The following is a 21302-nucleotide window of genomic DNA, read 5'->3' as shown; positions in this document are numbered from 1 at the left end:
TGGCGGTTTTTCCAAGTCCAAACCCGCCAATGGCTAGTTTTGGGCTAGTTTTAATAGGTGCCGCGGGTTTTGACTTGGAAAAACCACCCAATCTGCCCAAATAGTAGCGCACGCCGCACACACACTGCTGCTCAGCTGGCTGCACGATATACGAAAAGGGGCGGAGCCGGAGCGGAGACTTGTTGGGAAAGGGACTCAGAGGCAGAGCCAGAGGGAGTCTCAGAGAGGGGCGGGGCACGCCGGCCAGGGGCAGAGCTGGAAGAACACGCAGCGACGAGCCGAGCGTCCCCCCCAGGAGGAGGGAGTGACGTCATGCAGGGCCAGGGCTGGGCTCTCTCACTCGTGGCGCCGTGGCGGGAATTGGTTGGAGAGTGGAGACGAGTTGGAAAAGGAACTTCGACACGACGACAGTGCTGCTTTTCGGGACTTGTGAGTAGCTGTCTGCTTTTGAGTCTCTCTTATTTGTATGTAGGGCTCTCTCTGTGTTTGAGTCTCTCTTATTTGTATGTAGGGCTGTTGGGCAGTAATGGGATCCTGTCATTGCCCGGTCCCCAATAAAACAATATTTGGTTGGGTGTGTCACAAGAGGAGGACTCAAATGCTCCTTTATGTTGTACAGGGAACACTAGATTTCTGATTGTAAGCCCACATTCAGTAAGATGTTCTGAAGCTCTTCTGGATATATTATGTCTTGACTGGCACAGTTTTTTATGAACACACATTTATAAGCGCTCAGTGTATTCGCAGTACTGTCAGTACAGTTATGGGACCTGTTTTTCAATTTATGAATTGGGCTACTTTTGGGCTACTTTTAAAATGGCTTTTGGCTACTTTTTGGCTACTTTTTTATGGTCTTTGGCTGGTTTTGAAATGAAAACCTGGCAACCCTGGTGTGGGAGTGTCTGTTCATTCTCTCACAGGAAATGGTAACAGCACTGACTGACAGGCTGAACTCTGCTGTAGCTTGGAAAACCACTCCCATCTCCCTGCCTGTGTCTGTTTCTAGTCTGCAGATAGCTGTCCTATGCTGCTGCCTGATTTTTCTATTTGGATTTGTGGATTCTGGCACACTTACAAAGGTATACTATTTGTTTTATTTATTCTTAGCCATTTTAAAATTATCATCCATAACAGATTACATTTTGTCACATAAATCTTTTCCATATGAAATCCCAAGAAGGACAGAGTAAAATGCCTCTACATTAATTCAATCTGTGTGTATGACAAAGCATAATGACTACCTTTAGATCTAAATATTTGTTAAACAACTTAACAGAAATCCCACATTTGTGCCTTTAGATATCAGCAAGCATGATATAACAATTGGCAGACAATCTCAGGGCTAGCTGTGGTGCTCCAGTTACATTAACTGCCTGCAAAAATCTTTAGAAATATGACCCTATACCCCCACCTATAATCAACCATTTATTTATTTGCAGTCATTTTAAAGTTTATCTCAGGCTGTCTGTACTAAATTTGAAAGGAAACTATATATTATTGTGATTATATGATGTCCTCCTGCTGTATATGAAAAAATTACATTCCTGCTATAATCATATCTATCTATTTATCTATCTATCTACTACATCTCTCTCTCTCTCTCTCTCTCTCTCTCTCTCTCTCTCTCTCTCTCTATCTATCTATCGTCTATGTATCTATGTATCTATCTATCATCTATCTATATATCCATCTATCCATCTATATATCATCTCTCTATCTATCATCTATCTGTCTACTGCATCTCTCTCTCTCTCTCTCTCTCTCTCTCTCTCTCTCTCTCTATCTATCATATATCCATCCATCATCTATCTATCATCTATCTATCTATCTATCTATCTTTCTAATTGTTTTAGGAGATGGAGAGTAGTGGATCAGAGTCTCAGAGTAATGCACGATATAGGAAAAGGGGCGGAGCCGGAGCGGAGACTTGTTGGGAAAAGGGACTCAGAGGCAGAGCCAGAGGGAGTCTCAGAGAGGGGCGGGGCACGCCGGCCAGGGGCAGAGCTGGAAGAACACGCAGCGACGAGCCGAGCGTCCCCCCCAGGAGGAGGGCGTGACGTCATGCAGGGCCAGGGCTGGGCTCTCTCACTCGTGGCGCCGTGGTGGGAATTGGTTGGAGAGTGGAGACGAGTTGGAAAAGGAACTTCGACACGACGACAGTGCTGCTTTAGTAATATAACCCTATACCCCCACCTATAATCAACCATTTATTTATTTGCAGTCATTTTAAAGTTTATCTCAGGCTGTCTGTACTAAATTTGAAAGGAAACTATATATTATTGTGATTATATGATGTCCTCCTGCTGTATATGAAAAAATTACATTCCTGCTATAATCATATCTATCTATTTATCTATCTATCTACTACATCTCTCTCTCTCTCTCTCTCTCTCTCTCTCTATCTATCATATATCCATCCATCATCTATCTATCTATCATCTATCTATCTATCTATCTATCTTTCTAATTGTTTTAGGAGATGGAGAGTAGTGGATCAGAGTCTCAGAGTAATCAGTCTGAGTCATCAGTGTGCTTTGATACCGACCCACTGGTGAGTATATACCATAAATTAACCTATACAGATATATTTAAAAATTAATATTAAAAAATCTAATATTTATTATAATTTTTTTTAGATGTGCATCCTGTCAAAACATATGCCCCTCTGTGCCCAGCCTTTGATGTAACTATGTTTTACTAAACCTATAAAAAATGAATTGTTAAAAAAAAAAGCTTTAATCAAACACCAGCTACATCTATTCTTTTAAATTTACTATCGTTTATGTTAGTGAATCTGGAAACTTTGCTAAATATTACTTCAGGAATTTGTAAAGTTTCAAAAATGACAGAAAGTCTTAAATTTTACACCCCTTGATTTTTTATTTTTTTTTTACATTTTTTGCAATTATATCTCTTCCTACAGACAAACCTATTTTTCTTTATTTACTGTTTAGGTCGCATTAGCACTAGGATTTATTATAATGTTACGCTCTTGCTTACGCAGATTTTTGTTTTTCAGATGATATTATCAAATTGAACAAGCAAGAGCAGAACAGAAAGCAACTAAAAGGCAGATATTATGGCTTGTTCCGGCAGTTCAGGAACAGTTGGGGCAGATGAGGAGCCCAGCGAACTTCAGGTATTGTAGCTCTTAGCGTACTCCTTTGCAACACCTGTTCTGTGGTTGTGTACTTCTTATTCATATAGGACTTGTCAAAACTTTCAGTGATGTACATTGGTTGTCTGGTGATTTTGCGGTAAATTTTGCAGTATACCATACATACTAAATCATTTTTAAGCAAATACTGTATCTGTTTCTAATGTTATTTGGTTAAAGGGGACATTTTGCATAACCTTCATATTCAGATATGTGATTAATCTTTCCTCAAACAATGTAGTGATGCAGAAAAAAAAACGTTTTGAATGCATTTTACCTGCTAAAAGTGTCATTACATCAGAGCAGCATTGAGAACCTCTCAGGTCAGAAGCTAGGCTGAAATGAGGTGTGGGACAGGGTTGCCAGGTTGGCGGGTTTTCCGCCAAATTGGGCGGTTTTTTAAGCGTGGTGGCGGACTTTGGACTTGGAAAAACCGCCCAATCTGCCCAAATAGTAGCGCACGCCGCACACACACTGCTGCTCAGCTGGCTGCACGATATACGAAAAGGGGCGGAGCCGGAGCGGAGACTTGTTGGGAAAGGGACTCAGAGGCAGAGCCAGAGGGAGTCTCAGAGAGGGGCGGGGCACGCCGGCCAGGGGCAGAGCTGGAAGAACACGCAGCGACGAGCCGAGCGTCCCCCCCAGGAGGAGGGCTTGACGTCATGCAGGGCCAGGGCTGGGCTCTCTCATTCGTGGCGCCGTGGTGGGAATTGGTTGGAGAGTGGAGACGAGTTGGAAAAGGAACTTCGACACGACGACAGTGCTGCTTTAGTAATATAACCCTATACCCCCACCTATAATCAACCATTTATTTATTTGCAGTCATTTTAAAGTTTATCTCAGGCTGTCTGTACTAAATTTGAAAGGAAACTATATATTATTGTGATTATATGATGTCCTCCTGCTGTATATGAAAAAATTACATTCCTGCTATAATCATATCTATCTATTTATCTATCTATCTACTACATCTCTCTCTCTCTCTCTCTCTCTCTCTCCATCCATCCATCATCTATCTATCATCTATCTATCTATCTATCTATCTATCTATCTATCTTTCTAATTGTTTTAGGAGATGGAGAGTAGTGGATCAGAGTCTCAGAGTAATCAGTCTGAGTCATCAGTGTGCTTTGATACCGACCCACTGGTGAGTATATACCATAAATTAACCTATACAGATATATTTAAAAATTAATATTAAAAAATCTAATATTTATTATAATTTTTTTTAGATGTGCATCCTGTCAAAACATATGCCCCTCTGTGCCCAGCCTTTGATGTAACTATGTTTTACTAAACCTATAAAAAATGAATTGTTAAAAAAAAAGCTTTAATCAAACACCAGCTACATCTATTCTTTTAAATTTACTATCGTTTATGTTAGTGAATCTGGAAACTTTGCTAAATATTACTTCAGGAATTTGTAAAGTTTCAAAAATGACAGAAAGTCTTAAATTTTACACCCCTTGATTTTTTATTTTTTTTTTACATTTTTTGCAATTATATCTCTTCCTACAGACAAACCTATTTTTCTTTATTTACTGTTTAGGTCGCATTAGCACTAGGATTTATTATAATGTTACGCTCTTGCTTACGCAGATTTTTGTTTTTCAGATGATATTATCAAATTGAACAAGCAAGAGCAGAACAGAAAGCAACTAAAAGGCAGATATTATGGCTCGTTCCGGCAGTTCAGGAACAGTTGGGGCAGATGAGGAGCCCAGCGAACTTCAGGTATTGTAGCTCTTAGCGTACTCCTTTGCAACACCTGTTCTGTGGTTGCGTACTTCTTATTCATGTAGGACTTGTCAAAACTTTCAGTGATGTACATTGGTTGTCTGGTGATTTTGCGGTAAATTTTGCAGTATACCATACATACTAAATCATTTTTGAGCAAATACTGTTTCTGTTTCTAATGTTATTTGGTTAAAGGGGACATTTTGCATAACCTTCATATTCAGATATGTGATTAATCTTTCCTCAAACAATGTAGTGATGCAGAAAAAAAAACGTTTTGAATGCATTTTACCTGCTAAAAGTGTCATTACATCAGAGCAGCATTGAGAACCTCTCAGGTCAGAAGCTAGGCTGAAATGAGGTGTGGGACAGGGTTGCCAGGTTGGCGGGTTTTCCGCCAAATTGGGCGGTTTTTAAAGCGTGGTGGCGGACTTTGGACTTGGAAAAACCGCCCAATCTGCCCAAATAGTAGCGCACGCCGCACACACACTGCTGCTCAGCTGGCTGCACGATATACGAAAAGGGGCGGAGCCGGAGCGGAGACTTGTTGGGAAAGGGACTCAGAGGCAGAGCCAGAGGGAGTCTCAGAGAGGGGCGGGGCACGCTGGCCAGGGGCAGAGCTGGAAGAACACGCAGCGACGAGCCGAGCGTCCCCCCCAGGAGGAGGGCGTGACGTCATGCAGGGCCAGGGCTGGGCTCTCTCACTCGTGGCGCCGTGGCGGGAATTGGTTGGAGAGTGGAGACGAGTTGGAAAAGGAACTTCGACACGACGACAGTGCTGCTTTAGTAATATAACCCTATACCCCCACCTATAATCAACCATTTATTTATTTGCAGTCATTTTAAAGTTTATCTCAGGCTGTCTGTACTAAATTTGAAAGGAAACTATATATTATTGTGATTATATGATGTCCTCCTGCTGTATATGAAAAAATTACATTCCTGCTATAATCATATCTATCTATTTATCTATCTATCTACTACATCTCTCTCTCTCTATCTATCTATCGTCTATGTATCTATGTATCTATCTATCATCTATCTATATATCCATCTATCCATCTATATATCATCTCTCTATCTATCATATATCTGTCTACTGCATCTCTCTCTCTCTCTCTCTCTCTCTCTCTCTCTCTCTCTCTCTCTCTCTCTCTCTCTCTCTCTCTAACTATCATATATCCATCCATCATCTATCTATCATCTATCTATCTATCTATCTATCTATCTATCTTTCTAATTGTTTTAGGAGATGGAGAGTAGTGGATCAGAGTCTCAGAGTAATCAGTCTGAGTCATCAGTGTACTTTGATACCGACCCACTGGTGAGTATATACCATAAATTAACCTATACAGATATATTTAAAAATGAATATTAAAAAATCTAATATTTATTATAATTTTTTTTAGATGTGCATCCTGTCATAACTCCTTTGTTCTTCGTTTTTTCATGAAAAGTAAATGATGATGATGTACTTTCATCATCCAAATGAGAAAAAGAAGACATGGAGGAAGCCTGACCCTCTTCTTCAGTTGTAACTGAGGTTACTCCAAAAATTGATGGTACTGCATCTTCTTTGAGGCATCTTTTACTTCCACAATATTTATAACAGTCTGCTGTAAAATGTTCAGAACATAGTCTAAAATTATCGTGTTTCTTTCCATCAAGAACTTTTTGTGCCATTTCCTCAAGGTTAGTACTACACTGTCCAGTGCTTTCTAACCATTTTTTTATCATGGCTAAATTTCCCGGAAAGGAATGCAAAGTTACATTTGGATACTTTGTCTTTTGACCAGTTCTATGGTGGCAATTTTTAACAATGCACTTTGTCATGGTTGAAACTTGTGCTGATTGTCTTATGTGATGTCTAAAAAAAAAAAAAAAATTATCATACTGTAACCATAGAAACAATTACTTTATTTTTACAATGTATATTAAAATATACTATATCCTAATATAAAATGAATTTAGAAATGTGAAAGGTAAGTTACTACTACAATACTAGTTTAAATCTACAAAATTATTCCTACCTATGTAAATTAACAGTAAAAGCCCCGGTATATATAAAAAACAGGGAAAGATGGCACTCTTTGCTGCTCAAATTGGAAAATCGGTAGCAATAAAAAAATGCATATCAAATAACCAAGCATATAGGGTCATGTGGGTACTTATACTGAGTGGGCTCTGTAAGAATATAACAATGACTATGTTTGACTGATAGAACACTGTAAATGAGTAATTCATAAATATTATTCATATGTTACCTTCAAAATCTTCACCATATGGTGAGTTAAAATATTATTCACCACTTGTCGTAGAATACACTGAATCACAGGTCCAGGAACACTTTCTACTCTGTCCTTAAATTTGAAAAAAAATACTAAAGATCAATATATAACAAATGGTTTTTACATGACATTTATCAACAATTTCATATAACCTTTATATTTAGTTATAGTAATCATCCATCCCCAAAATATTTAATGATCCATAAAAATAATCTGCTGTTATCGAAAGGAAAAACTAGATACTTATGTACACTGCTACTATGGAATTGTACCACATTTGAGCTATCTGTTCTGTAATTGAAGATACTGCAAAATGAACATAACTACATCATTTTGTGGGGGGGGATCGAATGTAGAAAAAAGTGTGTCCAACCCCGAAAAACATATAATTTTGTTAAGTACACATTCCTACAAATCCAAATTAGGTATGCATGTCTTCCTAAGGGAAAAACTCACATGTCCCCGTCCAGGATCTCACTCCTTTATTGTGCGTTCCTGCACCGGGTGTTGGTCTCCTCTAACTGGTCTCCATTCCAGCGAACATCATTTTTCTCGCAAAGACGGTACTTTACCTGCAGCATCCGTCATAACTTGGAGGGGCAGCTCAGTGCGACTCTGTGATTTAGCGCATCGCCAAGCAGGGCGTTTACTTGCAGCATCCAGGGGCCACACTCACAGCCCGGGGCCCAACATTGGTTCTCATGAGACTTCTGCATCCTTGACCCGCACAAAATAACTTCACTTTATTCACTGACGGAGCCAAACAAGCAGCGACTTCTGATTACACTTCCCCGGCTGCTGGGAGGGGCTTCAGGCGACCCCCAGGCTTCCACCGACCCCCTGAAACTGCAAGAACTTCTGGTCAACTTCACTAGACAAAAGGGCAAAAGGGAAAGTAGCGCAAGTTTTTTGCGGAATCCTGGGGAGCAGGGAGTTGTACATTATCTACCTACACTTCACTTGCGCTGACATCTGCCGTCCAACTGTGACTAAATCGCAGGAATGTCCTGCCCCAGCACTTCCCCAGTCTCCCTGCAACTCACCCTACACTTGCAGGCAGGGTAGTAGGAAGAGTCCACACTCAAATTATGCTGGAGTGGATATCAGTAATAGCGCAGCAGCAAACGTCCTCACACGCTCGCTCCTGTTGCTGTCTGCTCATGCGTAGGGGAAGGACAGGAACGAGCACAGGCTGCCCTGAGAAGGACCCCAGCGTGATTGATGTGGCGCCGAGATTAGCTCGATAACAGCGCCTTTCCCCTATAAACGCCCAGTCCTTCTCAGTGGCTGCTCCTTGCAGAGAAAAAGCCAGTGAAAGAAAGAGACGGCCGACGGCTGCCCGGCCAGACTGTGCAGATACCAGCACAGGAAATGAAGAGAAAGGGAGGAGCGAGATGAGAAAATCTACGATAACACAGAAACTTGAACCAAAAGGTATCTTAAACACATTGTTTTATTGCATTTTATTACAAAAGGGTTACATTCAGCCAAAGTTGAAAATGATGGTATATGTCCCCTTTAAATGCAAAACCTTCAAAAAGTGCTGGGCTATAGACAGCGCTTGGGTGCTTCCTTCACTGCTACCACTATTTCTCTGGTAAAACAGTTACTTCTGTCATCTATCTATTGAGTTAGGATTATAAATAGGTGCACTTGTGTATAGTGCTCACCTTCACTGAATCCCAGAGTCGGGTTGGGATTTGTCCAAATCTGAGCCTTTTTTAAGCATGATTCAAATTCGGACGAATCCAAGAGCCTGGCTGAATCGGAACCCTTTATAAAGCAAAAAAGAATCTGCAGAGCGTGCCTTGGCTATTACCACCACTGCCATTTTTCCAAGGGTTCAGAATCCGTTCGGTATTTGCCGAAGTAGGAAATGAGGATTGGGCCAAAAACTGAGGGTTTGGTGCATCCCTATACAGTAAAATGCCCTATGCAATGATTAAACATTATGTTGCTGAAATTGAAAAAAGTTTTTAATTGCATTAAGCATATTGTGCCGTATCATCAGTACTAAAACCAGTAGTACGGCTAGAACTCATGCATTTTTGTAAATCAATTCTTTGCTCTTTGTTAAGCATATACAGGTATGGGACCTGTTATCCAGAATGCTCGGGCCTGGGGGTTTCCGGATAACGGATCTTTCCGTAATTTGGGTCTTCATGCCTTAAGTCTACTAGAAATTCATTTTAACATTAAATAAACCCAATAGGCTGGTTTTGCTTCCAATAAGGATTAATTATATCTTAGTTGGGATCAAGTACAATTGTATTATTACAGAGAAAATGGAAATCATTTTTAAAAATTTGGATTATTTGGATAAAATGGAGTCACACAGATCTCTCTCTCTCTCTCGCTCTAATATTTTGATTCGATCAAGTTTTTAATTGTGTCCTGACATATTTTTCGGTGTGTTTTAAGGTGCTGGAAGCAATTAAAGGTCACAGGGATTAAAGAAACGTCCATATGGTGTAAAAACAGGCCTGGCTATGCGTAAAATGGCATCATGGAAAGGCATCGGCCCTCTCAACCGTCCACCTCTTAGTGTGCGGGTATGTCCGTTCTGTATAATTAGCTGCACGGTTGTCTTATTTAACTGAAGCTGGAAACGTAATATTCCTTCTTGAATTTGTCAAAAATTACATAACTATAAAGCTTTAATTTTACATTTTTTTTATTTACATTCTCTATAATGATCAGTTTTTTTTCCCTGCACACAAAGCTATTTTTTTTCCTGGATTTTCCTTATTCATTAATCTGTTTTAAAGAAATGTTTTCTTTTTCTTAAATTAAGAGCAATGTTTTCTTTACATTACCATGACTACGGGGTCTGCTTTCTCTATATTTACACTGACACTCCCTGAGCAATCAAGTGTTCTTTAGAAATGTCCACCCTGTTCCTGCAAGCTTCTGCAAAAGGTAAAGCATGCCCTTTGATTTTGTAGTGAAAATAGTGACATGAGATCAAAGGTGATCTGACGACAGTTTTCCCTGGCAGCACCAAAGCTGTCAATATGTAGTACTTCCAAATTCATTGAAAGTGTAAAATAAGGGAATAGCCAGCATTGTCTGATCATGTATTGCAAATGTTTAAATTGATCACTAAGCTACTATAAGATGTCCCATACAGCTATTTTGTGATAGAGGAGTGTACCAGGGCTGCATGTATGTTTGTATTAAAGAGGGGTTAAATTGTAAATAAGCAGGAGCGTTTTTTTATTTGCTTAATAAGGCCTGTTATCTTTGCTATGTTTTTTGTTTTTATTTTTTATTAGAATTCCCCAGGCCAGCTTGTGTCATTTAGGAAGTGAATAAATCTTCAAAGTTCTCCAGACTTAGGGGTTAAAACCTCATCTTCACTTCAAAGATATTACTTGCGAAGGTAAGTTCCATAGCTTGTGATGCTGATTTGTGAAAAAAAATAAAAACTATACCCACAAACAATGTAGGTCTCTCTAAAAATAAATTTCATAAAACAGCTCATATGTTAAACCCTGCTTCAGCCAAATCCACTATTTACATCATAATATACGTTTTTATTAGTATGTGCTATTGGGTAATCCTAAATGGAAAATTGCCATTTTAAGAACTAAGGGCTGCACCTGGGATCTTACGAATAAAAAAACCATACATGTTTAGTCACAGGAGCCAAATAAAGGAACACATTTTTTTTGCTTCTGCACTCAAAAGTAGCAATAAAATAAATGTGTAGCCTTACAGTGCATTTGTTTTTAAAGAAAGTGTCAGTGACCCCCATTTGAAAGCTGGAAAAGGGCAGAAGAAGGCAAATGATTAAAACAACTATAAAAAATATAAATAATGAAGACTAATTGAAAAGTTGCTGAAAATTAGCCATTCTATAACATACTTAAAGGGATACTGTCATGGGGAAAAAAAAGATTTTTTCAAAATGAATCAGTTAATAGTGCTGCTCCAGCAGAATTCTGCACTGAAATTCATTTCTCAAAAGAGCAAAAAGATTTTTTTATATTCCGTTTTGAAATCTGGCATGGGGCTAGACATATTGTCAATTTCCCAGCTGCCCCAAGTCATTTGACTTGTGCTCTGATAAACTTCAATCACTCTTTACTGCTGTACTGCAAGTTGGAGTGATATCAACCCCTCCCTTCCCCCCCAGCAGCAAAATAAAAGAACAATGGGAAGGTAACCAGATAGCAGCTCCCTAACATAAGATAACAGCTGCCTGGTAGATCTAAGAACAACGCTCAATAGTAAAAACCCATGTCCCACTGAGACACATTCAGTTACATTGAGAAGGAAAAACAGCAGCCTGCCAGAAAGCATTTCTCTCCTAAAGTGCAGGCACAAGTCACATGACCAGGGGCAGCTGGGAAATTGACAAAATGTCTAGCCCCATGTCAGATTTCAAAATTGAATATAAAAAAATCTGTTTGCTCTTTTGAGAAATGGATTTCAGTGCAGAATTCTGCTGGAGTAGCACTATTAACTGATGTGTTTTGAAAAAAACATGTTTTCTGATGACAGAATCCATTTAAGTATTCATTTTGGGAGTAACGTTTTCCTGTAATTTACATTTTTAGGGCTTTAGCTGTATAGGCTCTGCTAATTGCACATCTTACAGTTATTTATTAATCCAGGTTCTGTACATAAGACTTGCACTTTGCTTTGTAATGTTCCAATTGTTCTTTAAAGGGATTTGTGTCATGATTTTATTGTGTTCTTAGTAGCAAGACGATAATTCTACTATTTAAAATTTTGTTAAGGGGAAAGAAGAGTCTCTGTGTGTTACATCTCATTGTATGTTGGTTACACTGCATTTGATATTATTAAAAGCCATGATTGTAAGACATGGCTGTTGTAACCAGAACAGGTTTCCCTGGTTGCAGCAGCAGTTAAATCCCACATTACCCCCATGTGCTGTAGCGCTTAGGGAAATGGTAGATTGAGTGTTTTGTTATCAATAGGAAATCGCATGCCAAAGGGCAACAGACTATAAAGATTACCTTTTAATTGCAGGTAAAACTGACTGCTTGCATAATTGCATGAATGCTTCCTTCCATATTTTGCATAACTTATTTTTTTTATCTGCAGCGCCTCACATAAAAGCAATATAAAGGTGTTCTCTTTTGCCTCAAGGGTTATGAAATGCCAATTCTGCAATTTCCCTTAAAATGGAAGCAATATTGGCACTTGAAAAATGAAGGTGGACATACATGGGTAGATTTTGTCGTGTTGACAATTCAATAAAATTGTCTGCATCGATACACTGATGGGGTTGCCAATAATCATATTGTACAGACAAAATCTTCCCAACAATCAGACAGGTTTTAAAATTTTCATTGTGAAACCACGAAATAGGACACTGGAGTGGACGTTCAGATAAGCATTGTTAAATGATCGTTCATTGCCCATGCCTTTTGCAAAAGTAAACAAAGGGACAGACCGCCATCGGTAAATATCAAATTTTGTAGCCTACACAACAAAGCTACAACAAAAGTCTGGATGGTGAATTGTTCGTTCACATGATTGTTTAGCCTATAGGATTGTTCACAGAGCAACAAAATCCACCAGTGTATGGCCAGTTTTAGAAGCTAGTAATTGTTTGCCTCATGTCAAATTTGTATATTTTTTCATGACAGAATCCTTGTGATATTAAGTTTTTGATTATATTGTTGCTAGGGGAGGGCAGAATGACATCAGCTTCATTCATTTTAGCAAAATAATGTGGCAGCACCTGACTGGTGTTATTTAGTATTTAATCCGGCCCTGCAAGCAAAAAGAGTTAAAAAAGGGTAATCATTAATATTTGCTGGTGACTTTCAATTCTGGATTCTCACAGTGATGTTTTCTGATATTGTGTTTTTTATTTCTTATATTAGCAGTAGCTATACACAAACAAATACATTTAGAAGCGGATTCAGAATGGACCAACAGAGAGAAACCAGGCAGGCAATATTCCTCTCCAGACGAGGCTTAAAGGCAATGATGAAGATGAGTCTAGTTCTTGTGGCGTATACATTTTGCATGCTATACTTTGCAAGTTGGCTATATTTAATAACTGTATATCTACACACATACATTTATCTTAACACACCTGATCTGCAATCATTTTCACCTTTTTAGTTGCAGTGCATTTTGATAGTTTGGGTGCATTAGAGTCCAGACCCCCATGCTCTTTGGGTTCTAGGTTGCCTCGACCTCCATTTCCATTCCTAACAAAGAAAGAAGGAGCAGAAACAAAGGTTCCGAAAGGAGTCCCCCTAGAATTTGATATAAACAGTGTGGCAGAACAGGTAACTGTTTTTATATGATGTCTTGGAAACCAGATGTAAGAATGTACCATATAACTTCAAATTTTTTGTGTATTTAGCGTTTAGTCATGATCCTTTGGCCTCTTTATGGCGTCATAATTGATACTCTCCTTGCCCGATAGCTTATCAGATAGCACGTAAAATAATTCTGTAAGAGCAATTAACTGTATATACCTTTTGGCCACTAACTACAGAATGTGGGTTAATGCCAGTTCAGCCCCTGCTTCTTTCTCACACTTGTTCTTAATTAATTCACTCTGAAAATATTAATTTGTTGGATTTGTAGGAATGTGTAGAAAAAAGTGTGTCCAACCCCGAAAAACATATAATTTTGTTAAATACACATTCCTACAAATCCAAATTAGGTATGCATGTCTTCCTAAGGGAAAAACTCACATGTCCCCGTCCAGGATCTCACTCCTTTATTGTGCGTTCCTGCACCGGGTGTTGGTCTCCTCTAACTTGTCTCCATTCCAGCGAACATCATTTTTCTCGCAAAGACGGTACTTTACCTGCAGCATCCGTCATAACTTAGAGGGGCAGCTCAGTGCGACTCTGTGATTTAGCGCATCGCCAAGCAGGGCGTTTACTTGCAGCATCCAGGGGCCACACTCACAGCCCGGGGCCCAACATTGGTTCTCATGAGACTTCTGCATCCTTGACCCGCACAAAATAACTTCACTTTATTCACTGACGGAGCCGCACAAGCAGCGACTTCTGATTACACTTCCCCGGCTGCTGGGAGGGGCTTCAGGCGACCCCCAGGCTTCCACCGACCCCCTGAAACTGCAAGAACTTCTGGTCAACTTCACTAGACAAAAGGGCAAAAGGGAAAGTAGCGCAAGTTTTTTGCGGAATCCTGGGGAGCAGGGAGTTGTACATTATCTACCTACACTTCACTTGCGCTGACATCTGCCGTCCAACTGTGACTAAATCGCAGGAATGTCCTGCCCCAGCACTTCCCCAGTCTCCCTGCAACTCACCCTACACTTGCAGGCAGGGTAGTAGGAAGAGTCCGCACTCAAATTATGCTGGAGTGGATATCAGTAATAGCGCAGCAGCAGACGTCCTCACACGCTCGCTCCTGTTGCTGTCTGCTCATGCGTAGGGGAAGGACAGGAATGAGCACAGGCTGCCCTGAGAAGGACCCCAGCGTGATTGATGTGGCGCCGAGATTAGCTCGATAACAGCGCCTTTCCCCTATACACGCCCAGTCCTTCTCAGTGGCTGCTCCTTGCAGAGAAAAAGCCAGTGAAAGAAAGAGACGGCCGACGGCTGCCCGGCCAGACTGTGCAGATACCAGCACAGGAAATGAAGAGAAAGGGAGGAGCGAGATGAGAAAATCTACGATAACACAGAAACTTGAACCAAAAGGTATCTTAAACACATTGTTTTATTGCATTTTATTACAAAAGGGTTACATTCAGCCAAAGTTGAAAATGATGGTATATGTCCCCTTTAAATGCAAAACCTTCAAAAAGTGCTGGGCTATAGACAGCGCTTGGGTGCTTCCTTCACTGCTACCACTATTTCTCTGGTAAAACAGTTACTTCTGTCATCTATCTATTGAGTTAGGATTATAAATAGGTGCACTTGTGTATAGTGCTCACCTTCACTGAATCCCAGAGTCGGGTTGGGATTTGTCCAAATCTGAGCCTTTTTTAAGCATGATTCAAATTCGGACGAATCCAAGAGCCTGGCTGAATCGGAACCCTTTATAAAGCAAAAAAGAATCTGCAGAGCGTGCCTTGGCTATTACCACCACTGCCATTTTTCCAAGGGTTCAGAATCCGTTCGGTATTTGCCGAAGTAGGAAATGAGGATTGGGCCAAAAACTGAGGGTTTGGTGCATCCCTATACAGTAAAATGCCCTATGCAATGATAAAACATTATGTTGCTGAAATTGAAAAAGTTTTTAATTGCATTAAGCATATTGTGCCGTATCATCAGTACTAAAACCAGTAGTACGGCTAGAACTCATGCATTTTTGTAAATCAATTCTTTGCTCTTTGTTAAGCATATACAGGTATGGGACCTGTTATCCAGAATGCTCGGGCCTGGGGGTTTCCGGATAACGGATCTTTCCGTAATTTGGGTCTTCATGCCTTAAGTCTACTAGAAATTCATTTTAACATTAAATAAACCCAATAGGCTGGTTTTGCTTCCAATAAGGATTAATTATATCTTAGTTGGGATCAAGTACAATTGTATTATTACAGAGAAAATGGAAATCATTTTTAAAAATTTGGATTATTTGGATAAAATGGAGTCACACAGATCTCTCTCTCTCTCTCTCTCTAATATTTTGATTCGATCAAGTTTTTAATTGTGTCCTGACATATTTTTCGGTGTGTTTTAAGGTGCTGGAAGCAATTAAAGGTCACAGGGATTAAAGAAATGTCCATATGGTGTAAAAACAGGCCTGGCTATGCGTAAAATGGCATCATGGAAAGGCATCGGCCCTCTCAACCGTCCACCTCTTAGTGTGCGGGTATGTCCGTTCTGTATAATTAGCTGCACGGTTGTCTTATTTAACTGAAGCTGGAAACGTAATATTCCTTCTTGAATTTGTCAAAAATTACATAACTATAAAGCTTTAATTTTACATTTTTTTTTTATTTACATTCTCTATAATGATCAGTTTTTTTTCCCTGCACACAAAGCTATTTTTTTTCCTGGATTTTCCTTATTCATTAATCTGTTTTAAAGAAATGTTTTCTTTTTCTTAAATTAAGAGCAATGTTTTCTTTACATTACCATGACTACGGGGTCTGCTTTCTCTATATTTACACTGACACTCCCTGAGCAATCAAGTGTTTTTTAGAAATGTCCACCCTGTTCCTGCAAGCTTCTGCAAAAGGTAAAGCATGCCCTTTGATTTTGTAGTGAAAATAGTGACATGAGATCAAAGGTGATCTGACGACAGTTTTCCCTGGCAGCACCAAAGCTGTCAATATGTAGTACTTCCAAATTCATTGAAAGTGTAAAATAAGGGAATAGCCAGCATTGTCTGATCATGTATTGCAAATGTTTAAATTGATCACTAAGCTACTATAAGATGTCCCATACAGCTATTTTGTGATAGAGGAGTGTACCAGGGCTGCATGTATGTTTGTATTAAAGAGGGGTTAAATTGTAAATAAGCAGGAGCGTTTTTTTATTTGCTTAATAAGGCCTGTTATCTTTGCTATGTTTTTTGTTTTTATTTTTATTAGAATTCCCCAGGCCAGCTTGTGTCATTTAGGAAGTGAATAAATCTTCAAAGTTCTCCAGACTTAGGGGTTAAAACCTCATCTTCACTTCAAAGATATTACTTGCGAAGGTAAGTTCCATAGCTTGTGATGCTGATTTGTGAAAAAAAATAAAAACTATACCCACAAACAATGTAGGTCTCTCTAAAAATAAATTTCATAAAACAGCTCATATGTTAAACCCTGCTTCAGCCAAATCCACTATTTACATCATAATATACGTTTTTATTAGTATGTGCTATTGGGTAATCCTAAATAGAAAATTGCCATTTTAAGAACTAAGGGCTGCACCTGGGATCTTACGAATAAAAAAAACCATACATGTTTAGTCACAGGAGCCAAATAAAGGAACACATTTTTTTTGCTTCTGCACTCAAAAGTAGCAATAAAATAAATGTGTAGCCTTACAGTGCATTTGTTTTTAAAGAAAGTGTCAGTGACCCCCATTTGAAAGCTGGAAAAGGGCAGAAGAAGGCAAATGATTAAAACAACTATAAAAAATATAAATAATGAAGACTAATTGAAAAGTTGCTGAAAATTAGCCATTCTATAACATACTTAAAGGGATACTGTCATGGGGAAAAAAAAGATTTTTTCAAAATGAATCAGTTAATAGTGCTGCTCCAGCAGAATTCTGCACTGAAATTCATTTCTCAAAAGAGCAAAAAGATTTTTTTATATTCCGTTTTGAAATCTGGCATGGGGCTAGACATATTGTCAATTTCCCAGCTGCCCCAAGTCATTTGACTTGTGCTCTGATAAACTTCAATCACTCTTTACTGCTGTACTGCAAGTTGGAGTGATATCAACCCCTCCCTTCCCCCCCAGCAGCAAAATAAAAGAACAATGGGAAGGTAACCAGATAGCAGCTCCCTAACATAAGATAACAGCTGCCTGGTAGATCTAAGAACAACGCTCAATAGTAAAAACCCATGTCCCACTGAGACACATTCAGTTACATTGAGAAGGAAAAACAGCAGCCTGCCAGAAAGCATTTCTCTCCTAAAGTGCAGGCACAAGTCACATGACCAGGGGCAGCTGGGAAATTGACAAAATGTCTAGCCCCATGTCAGATTTCAAAATTGAATATAAAAAAATCTGTTTGCTCTTTTGAGAAATGGATTTCAGTGCAGAATTCTGCTGGAGTAGCACTATTAACTGATGTGTTTTGAAAAAAACATGTTTTCTGATGACAGAATCCATTTAAGTATTCATTTTGGGAGTAACGTTTTCCTGTAATTTACATTTTTAGGGCTTTAGCTGTATAGGCTCTGCTAATTGCACATCTTACAGTTATTTATTAATCCAGGTTCTGTACATAAGACTTGCACATTGCTTTGTAATGTTCCAATTGTTCTTTAAAGGGATTTGTGTCATGATTTTATTGTGTTCTTAGTAGCAAAACAATAATTCTACTATTTAAAATTTTGTTAAGGGGAAAGAAGAGTCTCTGTGTGTTACATCTCATTGTATGTTGGTTACACTGCATTTGATATTATTAAAAGCCATGATTGTAAGACATGGCTGTTGTAACCAGAACAGGTTTCCCTGGTTGCAGCAGCAGTTAAATCCCACATTACCCCCATGTGCTGTAGCGCTTAGGGAAATGGTAGATTGAGTGTTTTGTTATCAATAGGAAATCGCATGCCAAAGGGCAACAGACTATAAAGATTACCTTTTAATTGCAGGTAAAACTGACTGCTTGCATAATTGCATGAATGCTTCCTTCCATATTTTGCATAACTTATTTTTTTTATCTGCAGCGCCTCACATAAATGCAATATAAAGGTGTTCTCTTTTGCCTCAAGGGTTATGAAATGCCAATTCTGCAATTTCCCTTAAAATGGAAGCAATATTGGCACTTGAAAAATTAAGGTGGACATACATGGGTAGATTTTGTCGTGTTGACAATTCAATAAAATTGTCTGCATCGATACACTGATGGGGTTGCCAGTAATCATATTGTACAGACAAAATCTTCCCAACAATCAGACAGGTTTTAAAATTTTCATTGTGAAACCACGAAATAGGACACTGGAGTGGACGTTCAGATAAGCATTGTTAAATGATCGTTCATTGCCCATGCCTTTTGCAAAAGTAAACAAAGGGACAGACCGCCATCGGTAAATATCAAATTTTGTAGCCTACACAACAAAGCTACAACAAAAGTCTGGATGGTGAATTGTTCGTTCACATGATTGTTTAGCCTATAGGGTTGTTCACAGAGCAACAAAATCCACCAGTGTATGGCCAGTTTTAGAAGCTAGAAATTGTTTGCCTCATGTCAAATTTGTATATTTTTTCATGACAGAATCCTTGTGATATTAAGTTTTTGATTATATTGTTGCTAGGGGAGGGCAGAATGACATCAGCTTCATTCATTTTAGCAAAATAATGTGGCAGCATCTGACTGGTGTTATTTAGTATTTAATCCGGCCCTGCAAGCAAAAAGAGTTAAAAAAGGGTAATCATTAATATTTGCTGGTGACTTTCAATTCTGGATTCTCACAGTGATGTTTTCTGATATTGTGTTTTTTATTTCTTATATTAGCAGTAGCTATACACAAACAAATACATTTAGAAGCGGATTCAGAATGGACCAACAGAGAGAAACCAGGCAGGCAATATTCCTCTCCAGACGAGGCTTAAAGGCAATGATGAAGATGAGTCTAGTTCTTGTGGCGTATACATTTTGCATGCTATACTTTGCAAGTTGGCTATATTTAATAACTGTATATCTACACACATACATTTATCTTAACACACCTGATCTGCAATCATTTTCACCTTTTTAGTTGCAGTGCATTTTGATAGTTTGGGTGCATTAGAGTCCAGACCCCCATGCTTTTGGGTTCTAGGTTGCCTCGACCTCCATTTCCATTCCTAACAAAGAAAGAAGGAGCAGAAACAAAGGTTCAGAAAGGAGTCCCTCTAGAATTTGATATAAACAGTGTGGCAAAACAGGTAACTGTTTTTATATGATGTCTTGGAAACCAGATGTAAGAATGTACCATATAACTTCAAATTTTTTGTGTATTTAGCGTTTAGTCATGATCCTTTGGCCTCTTTATGGCGTCATAATTGATACTCTCCTTGCCCGATAGCTTATCAGATAGCACGTAAAATAATACTGTAAGAGCAATTAACTGTATATACCTTTTGGCCTCTAACTACAGAATGTGGGTTAATGCCAGTTCAGCCCCTGCTTCTTTCTCACACTTGTTCTTAATTAATTCACTCTGAAAATATTCTTCATCACCTTGTTTTCAGTAAATTCCCCTGCCGAGTATTTCATCTCACCCTCATCATTTTTCATCCTTCAAATCTAACTCTACTCCAACCTGTTTCCTCTCAATTTAATCTGTACCGTATATTACAACTACCCGCATTCTTTGTTTTTATGCTCTTTACAATCTTTTTTTTATCCCCTTTTATTCGTTTTTTTTTCTTTTTACCACTGCTTTACATACATATCACCAGCCTCCCAGCAGATTGTAAGGAAAATGAGTGATTCACAGAGCAGAAGATAGAGAGAATAGAACAACACCTTAAAGATGGCGTCTAGAGCTTTTGACAATTCAAGGAATGTGACACTGGTTAATGCTTGATTTTCACCATATATAGTATGCTAAGTGTAGTTTTTACCATATATAGTATGCTAGGTGTAGTTTTTACCATATATAGTATGCTAGCTGATAAAATGTATAAATCTTCTTATATCCTGTGTGGGGGAAACATATATAAAGCTTAATTTGGGGGGAGGCTCTTTGCCTTCTGCCTGGACTTCAGAGTGCCTGGTTATGTTGGAATTGCTGCTGAGCCATTTTATGGAGGGGTCCCTCAGCTAAGTATCAATAAATCTCTTATGTTTGTTTCACTTGTGTGTGTCAGTTTAATCACTCTACAGACTGAACAAGAGCCCATCTCAATACATTTGGTACCAGGAGCGTGGGGTCTGTAATTTGATTATTGACGGTGTCTGTTTGTCTACTCTATGTGTCTACTCTACCTCTTTTCCTTGTCTAGGGGTGAGACATGTAGTGGTTGACTGGGGGGGTCCTGACATGGCTGCTTTTACACCATTGATCAAAAGGAAATTGCTTATCACAGCCCCAGAACAGTTAAAAGCCCCTCTTTTCACTATGTTGAGTGCTTTAGAAGCAAAAGAAGGAAGTACAATTTATGATGCGGCTGTGCTCTTGGGTCAAATGGGAGAAATGAATGTTGACAGAAGTGAAAGGAAACCGCAACGGAGTTTAGCTAAGGGGAGCCAGGAGGGGCATACACGTGTTAAAATTACTCGCAGACAAATGTTTCTATTGATGGAAAGGAGACCAAATTTCTGCTCGCTTTGTGGAGGGAACTAACAGCAAAGGGGAAGTTGAGGCCAGCCAAACCTAAAAAGGTTGCCCTTAGTGATGTTGAAGAATTAACTCTGTCAGCTCCTCCTTTAATTGGTTTAGATGAGGAGTTGAGCCCAACCCCATTAACTCTTCCCTCCACATTGCCATATGCAGAGTGTAAGAATCTGTTAGATGACATGAAACACACAGAAGGGAAGGGGTGGCAGTTGCCT

The 21302-nt window shown here is 39.1% G+C and overlaps 2 long non-coding RNA genes across 3 annotated transcripts; both read left to right on the top strand.

Annotated features, from left to right (window-relative positions):
* Positions 1-2438: 2438 nt before the first annotated feature.
* LOC121393771 lies at positions 2439-6237 on the top strand. The gene is made up of 7 exons (XR_005961335.1): positions 2439-2551; positions 2637-2683; positions 3020-3139; positions 4230-4304; positions 4390-4436; positions 4772-4891; positions 6144-6237. It is a non-coding gene; the product is annotated as an uncharacterized LOC121393771 (long non-coding RNA).
* A 3231-nt stretch (positions 6238-9468) lies between these two features.
* On the top strand, positions 9469-19608 carry LOC121393770. Of its 2 annotated transcripts, XR_005961334.1 has the most exons (6): positions 9469-9734; positions 10458-10564; positions 13044-14849; positions 15836-15966; positions 16691-16797; positions 19278-19608. It is a non-coding gene; the product is annotated as an uncharacterized LOC121393770 (long non-coding RNA). The 2 variants fall into 2 exon arrangements; XR_005961333.1 differs by lacking the exon at positions 9469-9734 and having other exon boundaries at positions 9904-10564.
* The last annotated feature ends 1694 nt before the right edge of the window (positions 19609-21302 follow it).

This window comes from Xenopus laevis, chromosome 5L (genome assembly GCF_017654675.1).
Source record: "Xenopus laevis strain J_2021 chromosome 5L, Xenopus_laevis_v10.1, whole genome shotgun sequence".
NCBI classification, from domain to species: Eukaryota; Metazoa; Chordata; class Amphibia; order Anura; family Pipidae; genus Xenopus; species Xenopus laevis.
The sequence above is the reverse complement of the archived record's forward strand: the minus strand, read 5'-3'. Positions and strand labels throughout refer to the sequence as shown.